The sequence below is a fragment of the Pogoniulus pusillus genome, chromosome 16 (genome assembly GCF_015220805.1).
Source record: "Pogoniulus pusillus isolate bPogPus1 chromosome 16, bPogPus1.pri, whole genome shotgun sequence".
NCBI classification, from domain to species: Eukaryota; Metazoa; Chordata; class Aves; order Piciformes; family Lybiidae; genus Pogoniulus; species Pogoniulus pusillus.
Window position 1 is genome coordinate 25,862,001 of NC_087279.1, and position 23,561 is coordinate 25,885,561.

General features: G+C 45.3%; 1 protein-coding gene across 3 annotated transcripts in view; it reads left to right on the top strand.

Moving 5' to 3' along the window:
- Positions 1 to 23,561, top strand: part of TAFA1 (TAFA chemokine like family member 1) — a 298,978-nt gene that overhangs the window by 227,767 nt on the left and 47,650 nt on the right. The window lies entirely within an intron of this gene.

The window sequence follows — 23,561 nt, forward strand, 5'->3', positions numbered from 1 at the left end:
GTTGATATTGCATATGCGTATATTTCCGTGAGCAGATGACAGCATTCATCAGAATGTTCTCTTAGTTGGCATTTGTTCTCATTTCTCTCATCCAGGACCTGCAAATGTGAAGGTATAGCTGGTGTGCCATTTCTGGGGCATGCAGTAAGAACAGCCATGCTGTTGACATGAGCTCACTTATTTCTTTTAAAATTATTTTTGATAAGAGACCTACAGCAGAGTCATCATTCATAATTCAAGAGCACTGTGTTCTTGCAGTGGAGAGGTGTAACTTATCCCCTCATGGGCCTTCGGGTAGATGCTCTGCCCATAAGTCCTTCCACAGCACCTGTGCTACCTCAGCTCACACCAGCCAAGAGATGGGCAGGGGAAATACAGAAACTTCCTGGCTGTCCCTGGAGCCAGTGCAAGATTCAAGCCCTGCAGAGTCAAATGAAAGACTCCTATTGACTTTGGGTCAGGTCCTTACTAAATGCTTTGTTAGATATAATCCTGAATCTATCAGCACTTACATCAATTGAAAACTGTTCACAGTCACAGAGCCAATAGTTTTCTATTTATCTAATGTGTACCCTAGGTGGTATCACCTTTTTCCCCACTCTGAAAATACTTTCAATCAATTCTATTTCTTGGAGAAAGGGTGAATAAAATGCTTTTTGAAATCTAAGGAGTCAGCTTCTCATCCCTCTAGCTGTGCTTCGGCCTAGATAAGAAGAGATCTCAGGGTCTCATGTTATTAATGCACTGTCTATATGAATAACGAGCAAGCCTGGTGAATTATTCCACACTCCCAGGAAAATCTATAGCTCTGTCCTTCTGCAGCACCACTGGAACTGAACAGGACACTCACTTTTTTTTTTTTTTTTTTTTTTTGGTGAATTCAGATTAGTTCACTTGCAAGGAGGAAAAAATATATCTGTTCCCCACTGACACCTATTTTGTAAGCTCAAAAAAACTTCATGGCATATCACGTGCACTGTTTAAAAATGGAGCGAAAGAGAGAGAAGCATAACTATGCTGTAATCTTGTAAGACTTAGCTTTTGTCCAGAAACACATCTTTATGAAACGCCCTTGCAGCCACCCTCAAACTGCAGCCAGATCCTGAGAGGTGATGACTTCAGGGGTAGCTAAAGTGAAGCTGCCAGTGACAGTGCAGAATAATTTGTCTATTTTCTGAGGAGCTCTCATTACCGGTTTGCCTTCTAAGCTGCTGGGCAGAGGCTGAATGTAGCAGAGCAGGGGTATTCGCCTGACCCTGCTGATGGTAGATAAGCTTTTGTGTCAGAGCACACTGTCATTTTCTGAACCCAGACCATCCATGAGTAACCCAGAGAGAGCAGAGAGGGCTTACATTTCTCTGAAGGAGAATATAGAATCATAGAATCATGGAATGCATTGACTTGGAAGGAATTACAAACATGTTTTGACTAAATATAAGGAAGAATTTTTTTACAGTGAGGGAGGTGAGAGGGTGGCTGAGGCTGCCCAGAGAGGTGGTAGATGCCACACTCCTGGAAACATTTCATGTCAGATTGGGCAGGGCTGTGAGATGTCCCTGCTTAATGGAGGGGAGTTGGACTAGATGACCTTGAAAGGCCCCTTCTGACCCCAACCAATTTATGATTCTATGATATATGTGTGGGTGTATACAGATGTATATTTCTATCTGTGTACCTGCCATGGGTGGGACATCAAAACACCTAGTGCTTTTCAGACACATATGTTTGTTTCCAGTATCAGGGTACCAAGAGGGAGGATATTCAAGGGTCAGGTTTCCAGCCAGGCCAGGCCAAAGTCAACAGCAATGGCTGCCAAGTCAGGTGCTTCTCCATTGCTGGGCGCAGGCTGTGTCGTTTGTGCTGCACACGAACCACCGCCAGGCACTAGGGAGAGGCAGACAGATGATCATGTCTGTCTGGTGAGAAGATGGTGCAGCTAATGAAATCGCCTCACTGTAAGTTTATGTGAGCACATCTTCATCTCAGCTGTAATTCATCTCCCTACCTATGTCTTATATTTCTTTATTTTCCAATTGACATTGTGCTTCCTTGAGTAGCTAAGCTACCACCCTTTTTAATATCTAGATCACAGGACAGCTGACTAAACCACCCTGATGAAGTTCAGAAATATCAATTATGTCCCAATTTTCACAGGAAAAAAAACATTTTCTATTTAAGAGGGGGGGGAAAAGGGATAAGTCATGGCATTATCTCCATCTTTGTGAGGGGTGGTCATTTTTCCAGGCTCCAGCTAACAGGTTTCGGTGCCGACACAGAGGAAGCAGAGCCCTTGTAGCTGACCAAGGTGCACAAACAGCAGCTTTATGGTGAAATTAGAGAATGGCACAGCTGCATAGCAGGGCAAACACACAGAGGAACATATAATTACTTCACCTCTGTATGGAGGAAAGTAACCTTTCTTTAAAATACTTGCAATAAGCCTGCTAGAGGCTAAATGGAGAAACAGTAGGAGTTTTCCCCTCTTATAGGCAGCATTAAGTGTTAATCACAGCACTGAAAAGATCCCGGTAAGGGGTGTTGGAGGCAGGGAGCCCAGGCACAGAGGGCTGCCAGGCATGCTGATGTGCCAGGCACTACAGGTAAAAAGAAGCATAAACTGGTTCGGAAGAGAGAGTCTGAAGAAAATTCCCTTGCAGGAATGCAGCCACAGGCAGGACCATGCAGGTGAGGCCTATAAATTGAGGTAACACAGGGATTGGGCATGCTGCCTGGCAATCACAGATAGCACCCAAGAGAAGGGGGTTTTGCAGCTTTTGCACATGCAGATCTACCTTAGTGAGCCCAGAGTACCTTGGAAGGACAGCAGCTCCCCATGACCTATCTGCAAATCTACAAATAGTAGATTGGTTTGGATTGGAAGGGACCTTAAAAATCATCTAGTTCCAACTTCCCTGCCGTGGGCAGGGACCTCTTCCACAAGATCAGGTTGCTTGAGGTGTTGCCACACCAGGCCTTGAACACCACCAGGGAATGAACATCCACAGCCTCCCTGGGCAACCTGTTACAGTGTCTCACCACTCTCACCATAAAGAATTTCTTTCTAACATCCAGTCTTAAATATTAAATCCATTACCTCTTACCCAATAACTACAAGCTCTTGCAAAAAGACTCTTCCCAACTTTCTTGTAGGGACAAAAAAAAGCTTCAGGAATGCTAAGGGAGCCTCCTTTCAGAAGAAGCCAGCATCCAGCAATGCTGAGAGAGGTATTTCCAAATATCAGGAAGTAGGTGGAAAAAGATGGGGTAAGCAGGGGTGCATCAGAGCCAAAAGGCTTTGCTTGGGGGGGGGTAACAACGAAAAAGACCAGAAGAGTAAGATCTGCCTGTCAAGGAAGGGACCTGTGTGTAAGACACTTCATGCATTCATATCCACCTGCAAGATGTAGAGTCTGCTGTTTGTGTGCCCTGTGTCACAGGGCAGCAAGAGAAAGAGCTTTGCTACTGTTTACAACGTGTGTGTGAAGTGATGTTGGCAGCTAATACATATGTGGAGTGTCAGGAATAAAAGCTTTAGGCTTTACACTACGCCTTAAACGCGGGCTTTACCTGTGCCTTGCATGACGAAGCACACACGTGTAGTCCAAGTGCAGTGTTCACATTGCATTTAGAAAGCAATTTGACACATGGAGACAGATGTTTCAGATAGTGTAAACTGGCTCTTGAGATCCAGAGGGACCTGCTAGTTTGTGCCAAATGAGGACATGGTTTGTGGAGTTTAAGAAAATGGACAGAAAAGTGTCTGGCTATTAGTCCTTGCTCACAGTCTGCAGGGAACATACAGGACCAGCTTTCAGCTGGTGGCCAAGAGGAGCTTAGAGAAACATTAAGATCAGGTTAGCATCAGCACTGTCTCCCCTTACATCAAATCTTTGCAGTAATTCCCGTGAGAATCTATCCCTGCCGGGAAACACCATACTAATGGCTAGTTCTGAATGAACTCATGTCATATATCTTTTCCACTTAGTGCATTTTTGGTGCACCAGCACTGTGAAATGCTGCTTGTCTCCAGGTGACTCTAATACAGTACAGAAAATATGTAATCAGAGTATTGCCTTCATTTCTTTTCCTTCAAAGCTGCCTTCTATCTATAAACATGAGGCAAGTTCAGAAGGCTTGAATGTGGTTCGTAGGATTAGGATTTGAACACAAAAGAAGTTGATGACTACACAAGAATGAAAGATGCTGCTACATAGTGTGTTCTCTTTAAATTTAGAGATAAGAACCTGTCCTTATTGCACACTGAAATGTTAAAGAGACAATGGCCAGGTCTTTGTAAGAAGAATAGACATTGTTAACCCTTTCACTGATGCACTAAGAGCTACTAATGTAGTACCAGGATTGTCTGTTTGTGTTGAACTACATAAATTAACCTGGCAACTAGAGGCAGACAAATCAACAAGTGTTGAATTGACTTCAGAGAATTGATTATCTGTGAAATTGATCACAGACATGTTTCCAGTTCTTCCTTTCAGAGTGCAGTCAGGTCACTGCAGGACCCAAACTCCTTAGCAGTCTGTCAGCCCATGGTCTGTTTGGGCTGATTTTCATGCATTAACGTTGCAAAATTGTTTTGTGTTTAGGAATCAAGGACATTGCAAGTGAGGGATTTCTTTCAAATCTTACTTTGTGCTGAGAAGAATGTACATAGCCTGCAACAGGTCTCTATACCTAGGTGTCAGAAAGCAGTTTACTCACCCAGTAACCTAAAGAAAGCATTATTCCTCTCTGAGAGTTCAGTGTTTCCTTATATCATTCAGATCAAAGTCAAGCAAGCACAAGTGTTGATGTAGTATGGCAATATTCGATAATATTCAAAAAGTGCTGCCTCTCCCTTTTGAAAATACCATGCAGAAGATAGCAGTGGGGAAAGGAGCTGTGGTCTCCAATTTGAGCATTCTGTCTTCTGTCATTAGTGCATAAAGCCTATTCTGCAGGCAGACGGATTGCTTTTAGTATGTACTCTTGCGTAGTCTTTTCCTTTTGATTACAGGTCTCAGGCAGCAAGCATACAGCAGAGTTTTTAAGATGCATGTGCATGATCAATGCATTTTTTTTCTTTACCTTCCTAATTGTCCTAGGTTTGGAACTACAGGGTTAAAAATCCTTGAGGGACTAGAGGAGTCCAGGGGTGGACACAGGAAAGTGCAAAATTGTTATTCAATCCCATAGTTCTGCTACCTCTTTATAAGCTAATGGCGAGGCCAACTTGCTCTCCTTTCCTCTCCCTCCTGCCTGCTGGTGGGAGCCACTTACCAGGGTAAATCTGTAAGGAGTGGGCCTGTTTGGGGCCTCCAGAGGTTTTGCTTGGACCTATGGGTGGCAGAGGCACTGGAGGGGGGTAGGATTGGAGCACTGGGGATTGTGGTTTAGTTTTGGGCTGGGGGAAAATTGAAGGGAGTTGCTTTGTAGCTTGTATTTGCTCTGTAATTCTTTTCTATATCTTTCCTTTCAAATACACTTCATTTAGAAGAGTCTCATTCTGTTGGCTCTTTAAAAACCGTGACACTAATGCACCCAGGATCTCCAAGAAGCAAGGTGAAACATCAGCACAAACCATCCCTCAGGAGCAAAACTGAGAAGCAAATGACACTGTCCTCACTGAAGACAATGGCAAATCTCCCATTAGCTCAAATGAGAGCAGCAAACATATCTCTATATTGGTTTTATTATCACAAAATGCCCTCCCGTTGTTCTTCAGACCCCTCTACCAAATGCAGTATAATGTAGTTATGCAAATACCAGATGAACTCTATTTCCTTTGGAAATTTCCTTTCCTCCTCTTGAAAATTGCTAACTGGATGAACACATTTTAAAACTGGAGCACTTGTAATCCCTATTAAAAACCAAAACCAAAACCAAAACAACCCAAAGCCCATTATTGTAATGAGTACATGTATCACATTAGAGAGATCATTATCTAGGGACATAGGTTTCTATGGCTCTGAGCAGGGAAGAGGGAAAGAGTGATCACTGCTTTGAACCACGGAGCTCAGGAACGAAGCAGCAAAGGAGAAAATCCAAATAGTTTTCCCAGTTTCCTCTGGGATCCAGCTCCGTGGCAAAGATCTGGCCTCATTACTGCATCCGTGCTCTTCATTTCTCTTGTTTGTCCATGTATTGTGGCTGCAGAGCCGATCGAGAGCGCAGCGGACACCTCTTTGCTCAAACTCTTTCTGCTCTGTCTTTGCTATTTCGCGGGTCGGGAGGACCTCCAGGCGGGCAGGGGCGTGGGCAGGGTTATCTCGCGGGATTGAGCGGGGCTGTGACGCGGGCTCGTGACGTCTGCTGCGGGAGGTTCGAAAAGCCACCGGGGCGGTGCGCGCGACGCCATTCCGGCTGAGAGCCTGCCCGCAGCTAGGGGTGTTGTGTTGTGTTGTGTTGTGTTGTGTTGTGTTGTGTTGTGTTGTGTTGTGTTGTGTTGTGTTGTGTTGTGTTGTGTTGTGTTGTGTTGTGTTGTGTTGTGTTGTGTTGTGTTGTGTTGTGTTGTGTTGTGTTTTTGGTTTTGTTTTGTTTTGTTTTGTCACTCGCACGATGAAGGGCAGAAAAAGCATGTGCACCCAGACAGATTTGGCTCAACAACACACAGGAGTCCAGGCTACTGGCTGCAGGGAGTGCTGGAGCCTGTCACTTGCCATAGAGGGAGAAGGGGAGAACAATTGCGCCAGGTGTGAGCAGGTGAACTTTCTCCTCACCTTGGCGGCAGAACTGAAAGATGAAGTGGCTGAGCTGAAGGATGACGTATCCAGGCCCAGGTCAGTAAGGGAGAACAAAAGGGAGCTGGATCTGTGGGAGCAGGCACTGCAGATCCCCCCTGCTAAGGGAACTGCCCCTGGAAACAGGGAGGGATGGATACAGATCCCTGTCAGGGGTAGTAAGGGAAATCCACCCCGGCCCTCTCCTCCTCTTCCTCTGCCCTTGCACAACAGGTATGAAGCCCTGCATGCAGAGGGCAGGGAGGATGAGAGGGCTGAGGAGAAGCCATCTGGGATGATGCCTAGGGTGGAGCAGTCCCCACCAACTGTGGTGACCAGCTCCACAAAAACCAAGAAAAAGAGAAGGATCATAGTTGTTGGGGACTCTGTCTTGAGGGGGACAGAGGAACCCATTTGTCATCTCAACCTGTCTCACAGGGAGGTCTGCTCCCTTCCTGGTGCCCGGGTTAGGGACATCACCAGGAGAATCCCTAACCTAATCCAGCCCTCTGATTATTACCCCTTGCTGGTAATACAGGCTGGCAGGGATGAGATTGAGAAGAAGGGCACCAGGGCAATTAAAAAGGAATTTAAGGCCCTGGGGAAATTGATAGATGGGGCAGGAGCACAGGTGGTGTTCTGCTCAGTTCCCCCTGTGGCAAGGGAGTTCACAGAGAGGAACAGCAGAACCCATGCCATCAACAGCTGGCTCAAGGGATGGTGCCAGCGGCGGCACTTTGGGTTCTTTGACCACGGGGGAACTTTTACTGCGCCAGACCTGCTTGATCCTGATGGGGTGCAGTTGTCTAGGAGGGACAGGAGAGTCCTGGCACTGGAGTTGGCAGGGCTCATTAGGCAGGCTTTAAACTAGGTCTGAAGGGGGTGGGTGAGGCAATTACTCTCTCTGAGAAGGAGAGAGTGGGAAGGAAACTAGGGACAATTGGGGAACCCAGAGCCCAGCTGAAGTGCATCTACACCAATGCACGCAGCTTGGGTAACAAGCAGGAGGAACTGCAAGTCCTGGTCCACCAGGGTGACTATGATATAGTTGCCATTTCAGACACTTGGTGGGATGACAGGCACGATTGGAGTGCTATACTGGGGGGATACAGCCTCTTCAGGAGAGATAGGCAAGGGAGAAGAGGAGGAGGGGTGGCCCTGTATATTAGGGAGTCACTCCTTGCCACTGAGCTTGAGGTGAGGGACGAAGGGGTTGAGAGCTTGTGGGTTAAAATCAGAGGGAGGACTAACAAATCTGACATCCTGGTTGGAGTCTGTTACAGACCACCCAACCAGGATGAGGAAACAGATGAGGTATTTTACAAACAGCTGGAGGCTGTCTCAAGATCATCAGATCTTGTCCTTGTGAGTGACTTTAACCTGCCAGATATCTCCTGGGAACTTAATTCAGCAGAGAGGAGGCAGTCCAGGAGATTTCTAGAGTGCATGGAGGACAGCTTCATGACCCAGCTGTTAAGTGAGCCTACTACTGCTGCTCTCCAACAGAGAAGGGCTGGTGGGAGATGTGGCAGTGGGAGGCTGCCTGGGGTGTAGTGATCATGAGATAGTGGAGTTTTCAATATGCAGGGAGATAGGAAGGAACTATAACAGAACCCACACCTTGGACTTTCGGAGGGCAAACTTCAATTTGCTTAAGAAACTTATTTCCAAAGTCCCCTGGGCAGCATTCCTTGAGAACAAAGGGGTCCAGGATGGTTGGACCTACTTTAAACAGGAGCTCTTGAAGGCACAGGAGCTGGCAGTTCCCATGTGCCGAAAGATGAGCCGGTGGGGAAGGCGACCAGCCTGGATGAGCAAACAGCTCCTGAAGGAATTGGGGGAGAAAAAGAGGGTGTATCACCTCTAGAAAGAGGGGAAGGCTTCTCCTGACATGTTTAAGGAGGTAGCCAGATTATGCAGGAGAAAAATGAGAGAGGCTAAGGCCCAGCTAGAACTTAGGCTGCCACCTCTGTGAAGGATAATAAAAAGCACTTTTATAAATGTATCAATGCTAAAAAGAAGGGCAAGAAGAGCCTCCACTGCTTACTGGACCAGGAGGGGAATACTATAACTGATGCTGAGGAAAAGGCTGAGGTCCTGAATGCATTCTTCGCCTCAGTTTTCAACAGTAAGGAGGGAGGAGATCAGGGCAAGTGGCCTCTTGAACTGAGGGATGGGGTCAGGGAGCGGTGTGTTGCCCTGGAAATTCATGAGGAATTAGTTCAGGACCTGCTGAGCCATCTGGACACCCACAAGTCCATGGGACCAGATGGGATCCATCCCAGGGTGCTGAGAGAGCCGGCAGCTGAGCTGGCCAAGCCACTCTCCATCATTTTCCAGCAGTCCTGGCTCACCGGAGAGGTCCCAGGAGACTGGAAACTGCCAATGTGGTCCCCATCCACAAGAAGGGTGGGATGGAGGAACCTGGGAACTACAGACCTGTCAGCCTGACCTCAGTGCCAGGGAAACTGATGGAACAGGTTATCTTGGGGGTGATAAGAGTGCACCTGAGGGATGGCCAAGGGCTCAGGTCCAGCCAGCATGGGTTTAGGAAGGGCAGATCCTGCCTCTCCAACCTGATCTCCTTCTATGATCAGGTGAGCCGCTTGGTGGATGTGGGGAGGCCTGTGGATGTGGTCTATCTGGACTTCAGCAAGGCCTTTGACACTGTCCCCCACAGCAAACTGCTGGCTAAGCTGTCAGCCCATGGCTTGGATGGCAACACTCTGTGCTGGGTTAGGAACTGGCTGGAGGGCCGAGCCCAGAGAGTGCTGGTGAATGGTGCCACATCCAGCTGGCAGCTGTCACTAGTGGTGTCCCTCAGGGATCAGTGCTGGGCCCCATCCTCTTTAACATCTTCATAGATGATCTGGATGAGGGCATGGAGTCAGTCAGCAGCAAGTTTGCAGATGACACTAAGCTGGGGGCAGATGTGACTGGGTTGGAGGGCAGAAGGGCTCTGCAGCGGGACCTTGACTGCCTGGACAGATGGGCAGAGTCCAAGGGGATGGCTCCAATAGCTCCAAGTGCAGGGTGCTGCACTTTGGCCACAGCAACCCCATGCAGAGATACAGGCTGGGGTCAGAGTGGCTGAGAGCAGCCAGACAGAGAGGGATCTGGGGGTGCTGATTGATACCCGCCTGAACATGAGCCAGCAGTGTGCCCAGGTGGCCAAGAGAGCCAGTGGCATCCTGGCCTGCATCAGCAATGGTGTGGCCAGCAGGAGCAGGGAGGTCATTCTGCCCCTGTGCTCTGCACTGGTTGGACCACACCTTGAGTATTGTGTTCAGTTCTGGGCCCCCCAGTTTAGGGGGGACATTGAGATGCTTGAGCGTGTCCAGAGAAGGGCGACGAGGCTGGAGAGAGGCCTTGAGCACAGCCCTACGAGGAGAGGCTGAGGGAGCTGGGATTAGTTAGCCTGGAGAAGAGGAGGCTCAGGGGAGACCTTATTGCTGTCTACAACTACCTGAGGGGTGGTTGTGGCCAGGAGGAGGTTGCTCTCTTCTCTCAGGTGGCCAGCACCAGAACGAGAGGACACAGCCTCAGGCAGCGCCAGGGGAGATTTAGGCTGGAGGTGAGGAGAAAGTTCTTCACTGAGAGAGTCATTGGACACTGGAATGGGCTGCCCGGGGAGGTGGTGGAGTCGCCGTCCCTGGAGCTGTTCAAGGCAGGACTGGAAGTTGCACTTGGTGCCATGGTCTAGCCTTGAGCTCTGTGGTAAAGGGCTGGACTTGGTGATCTGTGAGGTCTCTTCCAACCTTGGTGGTACTGGGATACTGTGAATTTGGTTCATGTGAATGTCAGGCGGGGAATCCAGGTGAGAAATCTGTGGCAGAGCTGGAGATGTGTAGTGTTTCTCTCTACTACAGTGACAAATGCTTTCTTGGGATGGATGTGCAGTTCTGGCTGCTCAGCTTCAAAAAAGGTGAATTAACTTCTGGGTCCAGATGTAAAGAAAGGCTTTGGCTGCTTGGGAGAATGGGCAGCCAAGAGAGAGAGCTGTAAATTAGCATGGCAGAGAATGAAGGAGTATGAATCTGCTGTCAGATCAGCAGAGGTTTTTTATCTGAACACTCTATCATTACATATAGTCTGGAAATCAGAACAGACCTGGGGTTGGCAACAGCTGCCTAGTAGTGATGCCGCCTAGTTTTGAAGACTTCTGGTGGTTTTTGCCATACCTACAAAGGGCAACCAAAGAGTTTTGTTTGATAAAATAACAGTGCAGCATACTGGTGAGCAATGGATGGTCCACAGACTGATACCAGTCCAAAAAAGTGCTACTAAGCAAGTTCATAAGAATTCATTCATGTATTAGCGACACAACAAACTGCATACAGGCTTGGTCTTTAATATAGCAAGAACTGACTCAATCTGGCTAAAAGAGTATAATCTCATAACACAAATCACATCAATTCTCAGGCTGCTGCATTTCATAGCAACTGAAAAGGTGATGTCTGGGACGGTTGTGTGATAGTTTTGGAAATGCAATTTTTGAAAACAAAAATGCTTGGTCAATGTTGTGAATTTGTTAATAAAGGAAAGGAGAATAAAATCAGATAGAGGGGAAAGTGTCATTTAACTTTATTTGATACAGTAATACTTTTGTTGTTTGGTTGGCCAGTATTGATACATCTTTTTTTTTTAAATCCATTTACTTGCAACAACATGCTGATAAATCACTTTTAGCAGTGGAAGCACAAATCAAGTAAATTACAGCTTTGTACCTGATCTGCATTCTCCAAATGGCCCATGATGCCCACAAACAGGGATCATAGCAGAACATCTCAGTCTGAGTTTGCAGATTTCCCATCTGAATTTGCTCATTAGCACATGGCAGGATGGAAACGATGATCAAGAGTGAGCTGTGATTGCAGTGGATGTGGTCTAAACATATTGTGTTCATTCAGGTTTGGAAAACAAAATGAATGGGGGAGGGTATGAAATTCCAAAAAATAAAATTTCATTACATACCATAGGTCTGTGTCTTACTGTTAGCATTTACTGTCACTGTGTCGTGGTAGGCCTGAATAGGTCAAAATAGACTTATACATGTCTTGCCCAGACATGTTCTTTCGCTCTCCCTCCTTCTGTTTTGGGGAGAAGCAACTGTGGGGGAAAGAGGACAAAGGACTCTGGCTTGCCCAGACATGTTTGGCTCCTGTTTGCGTTCTGTGGTAAACAAGGTACACTTGGCTTGTGCCTGCCTCGTGCAAGGCCTGTGTTTTTGCAGATTTGGGTAAGGCAAGCCTATGGATTCACCTAATACGGTCAGGCTTGGCTACCTGATTGGCTATTCTTTGTCCTTGTCATGGAGGGGAAGATTAATTATGTGAGATGATGTTTTTCCAAAATTAATATTGTTTATTAATTTTTATATTCATAATTCTTGCCACCCCTGACCACTAATTTTTAATCATATTTTGGTTCTCACATGGTCATGGAAACATTCTATGGATAATATCTAGATCTAGTAATAACCAGCAAAATATAGAAACATTAATTGGAAGAGAAGATTCCTGCAGTCAAATGCCACTTGCAGTCAACATGCCGCTTGCCCAGTAGATGGGCTCAAAGTCTTTCTGCTCGTGGCAGTAGGCAATGGAGAACTACAGGAGGCATTTAAGCATTTAATCACAAATTATTATTACCCGACTCATGGGGCTTAGCCACAGTCGCAACAGTGCCCAAATGCTTTCAGAGGCCTCTGTCTTGTTGGATGTTGTGACCTCAGCACTGAGCATCAACCTGCAGTTACATTGATCCATGATGACCAATCCTGGACTTGATGTGGACTGGCTCTCTGTTTCAAGTTCTCAAAAACAAAACAGGTTTGGGTCCATTTTTTAGTAGTATTGTCTATACCTTGAGACCCTAATAGCTCTAACTCCTGAGGATCCCACAGAAGTTAAATGTTTAGCTTATTGATGAGTTCTCCACTGATGTCTACAATTCTTTGGCATCCTTTTCTGATTGACTCTGCTATTGCTACCATCCTTTGTTGGACACTAGTTTTTGGTTGCACCAAGGGAAACACCCATTCTAGAAGCAGTGCATCTGTTCCACTAACTTGTTTTATCATTTGTCTGTGGCAGTGGCAGGTTGCACGGTCTGCATGGCAGTGCTACCTCCCCCTTTTTGTTTTTGCCACTGACAAATGTGTCCCAAGACATGATCCTTATCCTTAGAGAAAAAAACCTATGAAGAAATTTCCGATAATACCCCTATATCCTAAGTATCCTATATCCAATGATATTCCTGTTATAAACTCTTGCCTGAAATATGTTATCTATCAACTAAAAAATCTATTATCTGAATCATTACTGAGAAAAAAAAAATCCAAGAAGCTTTTACCGTGGTATCCAAAAAAAGAAAAGACCTTGGAGTCCATCATCATAAAAGAGTGAATCATTAACCTACACCGCCACAAAACAACTTCTTACCATAATATTCCATGTTCAGCTATCAGTTACTTAACATATTCTATTTTATTTACCTAAGCCTTATCATGATTATCCTGCTAAAATTATTCCAAAACTTAATATTCTATTACAATTATAATATGCTACTACAATTCATAACTATTTAATATCTTGTCCAGTAAACTCTTAAACTCTAAAATCTATTATAGTCAAAGGCTATCAAAAATGCAGGACTGTCCTCTTTAAGAACCAAGCTCTGCTTCTCCGGGGGAGATAAACTGCAGAGACTACAAGGAGATAAACTACAAGAGGGGGAGGGGGGCTCATTCCCAGCGCCAGGCCGCTCCAAACCGGGGGTGGGGGGGGACGGGGGGGGGGGACGGGACGGGACGGGGACGGGGACGGGGACACGACGCATCCTAGTGCCTGGTTATTCCAAGCGCTGGGGGCGGGGGGTTATGAAACCCGAAACCGAGAACCAGCCCCGATCTCCCGTCGCTTCAAAGCCCTCAAGTCCTTTTCAACTTTACGATGCGATCCGAGACGAAGAGGGAGGTGGATGGGTGGTGGTGTCCTGTGCTGCAGTAGTTCCACAGCTCGACCCATCCGCACCAGGAATCCAGCAGATGTTAGCCCCTTTGTAAGGAAACTTGATCAGTCATTTTCACTTTTGCGAGAACCTTTCCATTCTGCTGTATTTAAATCTTCCAGCGATGGGGAAAAATTGGATAGTTTTTCAGCTGCATTCTGCCGAGCAGGAGCTGAGCAATTTAGCAAGGTTCTGTGTGACATTGTCATGGTAATTGGCAACACCTTTGCTTGAAAAAGGCCTGTGTGAAAGCTTACATATGCAAATGCACTTGGCGCAACCCACTGCCCTTCCCCCTGACTCCCATGAGCATTTCACAGGTCCCCTAGCCCCCGGCCTGAGCTGCTAACCAGCATTATACTCAGCCTGCTAACTTCTGGAGTCTGTCAGGAAGATCTATCAGCTGTGCATCTCTCGACTCGAGGGGTTTGTCTTCTGGGGGGTAAGCTACGAAGTGTGGGGGATGGTAAGGGTGGATCCGGGACTGCTTCCCTTGGAGCTGGGAATGGTGTCCTGTTCCTTGTCACCTGATCTTGAAGGGGATCTATGGAGGAATTGTTGGTTTTGATTGCTTCTTCTTTGTCTTTTCCTCTGCTTCTGTCATAAATAACAGGCACAAACTGGTGTTCATGCAAGTTAAGGCTTTAATAAAGTTGCAGGAATCAAGCAATGTACAGGCCTGGGTGCGAGGGGAGACTCTGATCTACCCCAACGCACACCCTTTGCCTTCAGCTTTCTCTTTTTATACTCTATTCTATTACATATTTACTAAGTTCTAAGAAAAGGTTGGGTTTTCTTTATCAGTTCTTAGGAATGTGAGATGTCTCTTCCACACAGGTCTCCTTTCATCCGGTGGTCCCTCTGGTAATCTTTGATGAAGTAAGGGGTCTTGCTTAAGTGTCTTCCTCATGAACTTCAAAGTCCTGGTTCTTCTATTTGCTCATACAGGAAAGGTGGCAGCCGGAGGAATGCATTTCCATTTAAATATGCAAAATACTATCTCTTCCACATGCCTCCCTCCTTTGTCAATCTAATTACTCTTATCTTTAAGCTTATTGAGATGGTGGTGCAAGCAGGAATGCAGTTACATTCAAACCCCCCCCCCCCCCCTTCCTCCTTGTCTGTGACCTCTTGCCACGAATTGATCGGATCAAACACATGATTCTATAAATTTATCACACTTCTATACTTTGTTTCAAAGTTGCGAAGTTGATAAGGAGACTTGAGTAGTGGATGTCTCACTGTTCCCATGGGGAGCAAAAGTTGTAAATGCTAATTGCGTCAGCAATTGCATCCACCCACCATAGACATGAGGGCGTCGAAGAGTAATCGTCACTGAAGGGCAAGTTTTACAGTCTCTTCAGAGCTCTGGTGTATGTCTCCTGGGTGGCCACTTCAAAAGGCCACATACACTTCAAAGATCAAAAAATCGCTCCTTCATCCAGCAAAATCACCTCAGAGAATTTTTTCTGACTAGCAGGGATTTCTCTCGTAGAAAGTGTACAGTGCTAGCCACTGGACTGCCACTTTTAATCCCATTTGCGACCAGTCCTACCTTGAAGAAGTCTGAGTCCGGATCTCAGATGCTAGCTCTTACGTGCTGCTCGCCTTGCAATGCCCTCTGCTCCCGCGTCACCCGTCCCCGTCTTCGTGTTCCACAAAGATCTGGGATCGTTACTGTGGCTATCGCTGAGACGGTCCAGCTTGTTCGAGTGCCATTTGTCGGTGAAAGTCCACGGCCAGAGTAACGACAGGTAGCAGTGTGGTTAAAATCGTCCTCCCTTTATTGAGGTGATACAGCATCTTTTATGCCAAACTTAGAAGAGGTGTATTCAGCTGGCTTAATTAAGATTGGTACAGTGGAAGGCACAGACAGGTTAAGGCTTAAAGCAAACATTTATGGGGCCAGCTTCCTGCGGTCAGCAGATCCTACCCCCTTGCAACTGGACATGGGGGCTGTTTCATCACCTTAGTGCCTGCCTCCAAGATGAGCTCCAAGGACACAGTCTCCTCAGCATGGGTTGCTCACGTTTATCAAATTATGTCCTCTCTCAGCAAGAAATGCTTCCACATGGGCAGGTAACAAAACATGCTCTGCTCTGCCATTGTATTCATGCTTCCTTGCTGCTGCCACTGCCTGCCACCATTGCTCTCTGCTTCTGGCAGAGTTCTGCCTCACTGCCTTATGCATCCTGAACTGTCTGGAAACTGCCAGTTTACCAGAAACTGTGAGTTTACCAGAACAGGCTCTAAATGCTTCTATGCGTTAGGCATATTTTGCCAGCATGATATCTGTGCTGAGACCGCACATCGCAAGAGTTCCTGCCTACACCTGAAAGTCTCCTGCCAAGACGGGAGGCCCTGGAGGTACACAGGTCATGTAGAGAAATCAGGACCAGGTCAGAGATCATCTGCCTCTTTTCCCCAGCAGCCTGTGAAGCCTGGGAAGAATCAGAAGGCTCAGTGGCTAAGAAGACACTGACAGAACTCCCTGAAAGCATTTGGGTACTGTCTGAAGCTGTAGCTAGCCCTGTGAGTTGGGAGATTAATATTTTTGCATAAATACTTAAAGCCTCTTGCAATTCACCATTGCATTCTGCCCCAATGCAGAAAGGAGATCCTTGAGTCCATCTAGTGGACAAGCAGTATAATTAACTGCAAGCAGTGTATTATCACAGTATCATAGTATCATCAGGGTTGGAAGAGACCTCACAGATCATCAAGTCCAACCCTTTACCACAGAGCTCAAGGCTAGACCATGGCACCAAGTGCCACGTCCAGTCCTGCCTTGAACAGCCCCAGGGACGGCGACTCCACCACCTCCCCAGGCAGCCCATTCCAGTGTCCAATGACTCTCTCAGGGAAGAACTTTCTCCTCACCTCGAGCCTGAATTTCCCCTGGTGCAGCCTGAGGCTGTGTCCTCTCGTTCTGGTGTTGGCCACCTGAGAGAAGAGAGCAACCTCCTCCTGGCCACAACCACCCCTCAGGTAGTTGTAGACAGCAATAAGGTCTCCCCTGAGCCTCCTCTTCTCCAGGCTAACTAATCCCAGCTCCCTCAGCCTCTCCTCATAGGGCTTGTGCTCGAGGCCTCTCACCAGCCACAAGAATCTTTTCTTCCAGTTCAATTAACGTTTATATTTTAGCTAGCTATTCCCTGAATGGTCTACATCCTATGCTATCCTCTGTATAATGTTCCATGACCATTGCAGAAGAACCTGATTGTTATTAAAACTAGTGGTTGGGGGGCAAGACTCCTAAATACCAAAATTAGTAAACAATATTAATTTTGAAAATACCATCTCCCAATCAATTAATTACCCCTCCATTGCACACTGAAAACCTTTTGAAAGCTGATACAGTTTCCTAATAAAAGGAGTAAATTGACAAACCAGGTTAGAAACTTTTGCTTTGACAGGGACAAAGATGAATTCTAGAGAATTTCTTCCAGAAATGCCTTCCAACCCCATACACTCCTCTCATTCCATGAATGCAGCAGCAACTCTTCTGCAAAAGCCATTAGTGAAACTTGAGTGCTGTATTGAATCAAGATATTTCTGAAACCATCACGAATAGTCATTTATAACAAGCTTTGGGTTAGACCTTTCCATGTGAGCCACTTTCATTTTAAACTCATTATGGTAAGCATGGCCACACTCTTCATGCCTTTTGCATATTCAATTTTCAAGCCAAAATCTAGGAGCTGCATTAGCTTCAGTGCTTCCAGCAGGTAATCAGCCTCCCACAACAGCAAACCTCATGGCACCAACAGTAATAGGCTGAAATAGGCAAAACCTCACAAGGACTGTGCCTATGTGGTCCCTATTAAAATTAATGGGGACTGGGCATCCATTCCCTCTAGGCAGCTTTGAAAATATCAGCCAAAATGTAGTTGTAAGTATTAACCTTTAGGAAGTTAGTGTTGGCAGCCTCCCACTGCTCTGTGCTGATTGCCAAAATCAGTAGCTCTGATTAGGCATGAACCTTGCATGAGAGACTCCAGCTCTAGTTTGATGGGACCATGTCCTTGGAGGCTTCTGGCGGGAAGCAGCTGTGGGCAGTTTATAACCTTCAGGCTGTTTTGGCTGTTCCTGGGGAGTTAGAAGATAAATTGTGAGGTTGCTTTCCTAGTTGTACCAGGAGCAGCCTGACCTAAGTGTGATGGGGTTTTTCCCTAGTTTGCAGAGGCAAGAAAGCCAGTTCCATAAAAGTCAGTAGAAGGTGTGAAAAAACTACTCTGACTTTGAATATGATGCAATAGGGAAGTCTGGGCCAAAAATGCAAAAAAAAAATTGCAGTCTGTTAAATGCAGCATATTATAGAAACAGACCTGCCTGTGAATGCTTTTATATATTACCCTCTGTAAGGAACTTCTGCCCTGCTAATCTAACCTTCTTTAATTAGGGTTGGCTTTTCCCCTTTCCTGTCTACATTTGTAAAGAAAATAACTGTGGCATTTGAAAAGAAAAGAGGATTAGAATAATTTATTATTGGATTACTATTAAAGCAATGGAAATTTGTATTTTTAGACAACCTTCAGGTCTCAAGTCTAATTCATACAGATGGTGACCTGTGAGGAAGTAGTGTTACAGGAATAACTCAGCTGTGGTTTAGACTGAAGAATTTCAACCCAGCTAATAAACTCTCAGCAGTGCATGCCTGAAATATTGCCAGAGTAGCTGGAGAGCAAACTGTCCTCTTTCTAAATTCTTTCACCAAATAGTTTTAAAATAGCCAAAGTGTTATCAACACACACAGACAGCAGATTGTTCATGGACACAAAATATATTCCTAAACCAAATAGGCTGCTAACTGTGAAGCATTTGCTAGGTTCTGCTTTAGGTAGTAGAAGCAAATCTAATGCATAGGGCTCTATTGCTGGTTGCTACTGAAAATGCAAAGCGATAAACCTGCCCTTTCAGTTTCAACAGTGCATCATTATTAGAAATCCTGTAACCATCACCTGGATCTTAATGGCCTCCTACACTGCATCTTCTCCACCACTGAAAGCACCTGATCTAGTACTTTGGTAGATACCTATGCCATTAGGAAGTACTAATTGCATTTCTCTGAATTCTGCTGCATTTTTATTGCAGTCACATTAAGGTTGGAAAAGACCTCCAAGATCATCAAGTCCAACTGTCAACCCAACACCGCCATAACCACTATGTCCAAATGTGCAATGTCTGCACATTTTTTTTAACACCCACCTCCAGCAGCTTGTTCCAATGCCTGACCACTCTTTCACTAAAGAAAGTTTTTCTAATATGCAGTCTAAACTTCCTCTGGCACAACTTGAGGCCAGTTCCTCTTGTCTTGTTTGGGTTTTGTTGTTGTTGCTGCTTTGTTTTGTTTGGGGCTTTTTGTTACTTGTGTTTATTTTCACCTTCTCTTCCTAAATATGACTGTCTAATAGTTGTAGATAGACCTGAAGGATTATTCCAGGAACATTAGCAGTGCTAACAGATCTCTGAAGAAGCAAAAGGACAGGCCAGAGCCGTTCTTGCCTCTGCTGAGTCTACAGGTTTTGAGCAGCATTATGGGCAGGGCTTACTGCAGTAGCTCCCTGCTCAGGCTGTGGATCGTGCTGGCTTTTTCTGAAATGCTAGGTCTTGCTAAATATAGCCTCCTGTAGAGTACAGTATCAGCTACATTAGTGTAGTGTCCTGCTTGTACACTGTATTTTGGTCGTATTTACCATTGTATGTGCTCATTGCATGGCATATTAGGGTATGCCAGAGAATTGAGATGCTGCGGCTCCCTACTACATTTTCAGCTAAAAATGACAGGTGCCTGCAGTTGCTGCAGAATTATTTCTGTTTGTGGTTTTTTCACTAAGAAAACAGCAACATGGATGTCAAGAGATTCTTGCCAGGAGTTTTGCAGCAACCAAGAGGGCTGTACTTGCACTCCAAAGTCTAACAAATAAATGCAATCTTCTAATTTATGCTGCAAAACAAGGCAGGCATCCAGTGAGGGCAGGAACCCAAGTTTTATCTAGCAAACAAAAATGAAAAATTGAACTTTAGGCAAGACAGGAGTGAGGAGAGGTTACACTGCAGAGAGTGAGCAGTCTTGCTGAAATACTGGATACAGTAAATAACCTCAAACATCTGGGATTTTGTTTCTTGCCTTGAAACCTGAAATTCTCTGTAGTAACTAAAAAGATTGAAGATACACAGATCACTGTTATACCTATGAAGAATGAGATAGAAACAAATAGCATGGATGGCAGAGGGGAGGAAGACCCACAGGGTCCCGTTCTACACTCTGTCTGGACAAACCCTAAGGTAAAAGGAGTTATTCCTACAGCCTGCTTTCCATTCCCATCCTAAAGCGCTCTTCCATCCAATTTCTCTTTGGTGTCAAAATAAATGAAAATGTTTCATGGTGATTAATGGCATGCTGGCTGCAGAGTGAACACTGGTAGGGATGCAGCTCATCAGTGAAGAGGGTATTTTCAGAAAACCTCATCATATTTTGTTTTGACATGTTGAATTTTGGACCAAAAAAAAAAAGAAATGAAATGGGGCCAGTGGCATAGGCACACATATGCACTTTGGCATACATGGGGAAAGAGAGGCACGTGCTGATTCTGCTCCCAGAAGGAGATATCTCTCTGGAGAAATGCTCCATTGCTTGACACATACTGAACTGCTGGTGACCTTCTATACCTGGATTGTCCTCTTCAAGGGCTGCAGGAGCATCCCTCTGGTCTCCAAGACCACTCAGTATGTTGTGTGGTGCTGTGGGAACAAGCCGCCACTGCAAAGGTATATTGATAGGTGGAGCCTTAACCTACCCTGCACCCTTCCTCTGTGCACCTCCTCATGTGCCCCTTTGAGAATTAAAAGAGGTGACAAATGCCACCACCTAGTTCCTGTTTTCTTTATGAAATTGGCTTTATTATTTAAGTGTGCTGACAAGGTTTTGGAGGGATGTCCATAAAAACCTACACCCTAATACACATCAGCTCAGAACTCCTAAGTTTTGGTAGTTTCTTTTACATACAATCCATACTGTACTTTCTCACCTAAACCCTGAACTATAGTGTATAAAGCAGATAGACTACAGCACAATATTATTTCTTTTGTTACCATTAGGTCTTTAGTTTTAATTCTTTAGTTTTCCCCTCTAGAGTAAGGGTGGGGTTTTTTGTGTATGTGCTTGCTTGAGATTTGATTTCCAGAGGGTTCTGTGAGGCTGAGGTTGTAGCTTTTCTGATATTTTGACAAAGCTCGAGCTCTGTGTGGTAGAAGTCAATTTCATTTTAAGCTGTTGTTTTCACCACTACAGTGAATAATCCAATTTTAATTATTTTGTGTGCTATTTTTTTTAATGTATTATTTGCTTAAAATTTAGTTGTTTGCCGTTATTATAATTTTAGTGGAAAGGACACTGGAGAAACCAAACCTTGCTGGAATAGATTGTTATCCAGTGTAAAGTATCGATCAGGTCAAGCAGTAAATTAACAGGAGCAGAACACCATTAAATTTTGAACATAATTGCCTTCTACTCTTAATTTCTATTGGATGTAATCAATAGGTGCCAGAGGAAAGTTAGAAGTTATTTAGTGAGCTGCTATTTCCTGCAGTATAATGGAAAACTACTGTTTCATCCTCTAGTTGATGCAAATGATTTGCAGTTCAAGTGTGGCCACTTAAGCATTTTATCAAATACTCACTCTTAGTTTTGTCTTGATTAATCTCCATCCCTTCCAAAAAGAAACATGATTTAGTGACACAATCTGTTTTGATTTACCTGCCACTTTGCTCTTTCTGCTTATGCTGGTGTTGCAGACTTCCCTTCAGGATCTCTCCCGCCTGTACTCCTATCTCCAGCCTTGCACACACAGAGTGTCTTCAGAGGTATATTCTCAGGCCAGTAACTTTTAATATCATTTCCTTTTCCAAGGAGCTTCAATGTTACAGCCAGTGGAAATGAAGAGCATAGCCTTGATCTTGACTTTTGCTCTTGATTCTTCTACAAGCTTGTTTGGGCAAGTTGTTCATCTCTCTTATTTTCCCTGCCTGCAGACCACTAACATAATCAATCGCCTTCACCAAGGTCTATTGTCAGGCTGATGTGTTGTACTCTCTTCTAGGGCTCCCCATGCTGCTGATACACCTCATTCTGCTTCCCAGCCTGCTTGTTACTCCTTGTGTCTCACATTTCCCTCTATAGTAATATTTTAGATACTTTTTTCCTGCTACTAAATGTAAGTATTGCTTATCCTGCTGCAATCTAAAACTGGTTCCATATAAATCAATATCTCAGTGCTATTATTATTTTTTGCACCTCTTTGAAGACTCTTTCTATTACCTAGCCTTATGCTGATAAAATGCTGCAAAGGACACACCATATTTCAGGCGGCCCCCTGCCAAAGCTCTATGCCCAGTGTCCCTGCCTCATGAAGTCACAGGGACATTAAAAAGCCATTGAACGGAAGATAGGCATCTGATGCAAATTGGGGGACTATTGTAAACTTCGGTGGGCATTGGAAGCTGCATTACTGAAGCAGCACACAGATAAAGCAGGCTAAGGTAATCATACCTCATATCTTACAACAGTGTCAGTTCTGTGCCAGTGGCGCTGTTCCATATTTATAACTTTATATTGGCATAAGGCAACTCACATTCAAGCTAATGGGAGTTTTCCAGGAGTGTTGATTCAGGTTCTTCATGAGCAATGAGTATAGCCTCTCTTGCACATCTCACAGCAGGAACAGCACTTAGAGAAGAGTCTACTTGATGTTTTGTGAAGTGGTGCATTATGATTCAACAAATGGACAGACCTTCTTATTTTCTAAGAGAACCAACTTACGCTCCCTCTGAAAACCAGTATCTTCAGGGAGTGGCAAGTTACTCATTCCAGAACAGAATCAACACGTGGTGAGCCTTGATTTGAAATCTCAGGGCCCAAAGAGTGATGGTCAGTGCAGATAAATGCAGCTGGCAGCCAGTCACAAGTGGTGTCCCCCAGGCTTCAGTGCTGGGACCACTTCTGTTTAGCGTCTTTATCGATGTCCAGCAGTGAGTTCACAGATGGCACCAAGTTATGTGTCAGTGTTGATCATCATGAGCACAGGAAGGCTCTACAGAGGGATTTGTATAGATCAGATCCCTGGCCAATGTTAATGGCATGAGCTTCAATAAGGCCGAGTGCCAGATCCTGTACTTGGGCCACAACAACCCCAAGCAACAATGCAGGCCTGGGGCAGTGTGGCTGGGAATCTGCTGGCAGAAAGGGACCTGGGGGTTGTGACAAAGTGTGAACAATAGGCATTTTAGTATGAGCACATTTTATTTTATTCAAGTCCAGTGTGTTTGAAAAAACATTGCTTGCTGTCCATGCAAATTCAAAACCTTCTAAACTCTCAAAAAAGCTGAGTATGAATTTACCTCTTTGACAATTATGCCTTGTCACATTATTTTGTTTAACAGGGAATTCATCACGGGGAAAAAGTAAAAAGTAAAGCCTCTTGACAGCTACAAGGAATTAAGTGTGCTTACAATAATATATATTCCAAGGGAAGGCTGGGGGGCAGTCTGACAAGTGCTGTAGCTTCATTGTGTACAGTGACATCCTGTGACCATCTGTACAAGGTTAAGCCTCCAGGGGGAGTGACCTTGAACCTGACCCTAGGTGGTCTTGACCCCTCCCCAGGGGTGGGTCTGAACACCACCAGGTGATTCATGGTTAGCTCACTCCCCCTTTCTGTCTAAAGGTCTATAAAAGCAGGGAGGACTTCCTGTTCTCTTGCTCTCTGCGCTCCCTGCCTCCCTGCTTACCAGCGTCACTATCCTGTTCCTGGTTCTCCTTGTTATACCACGAGCTGG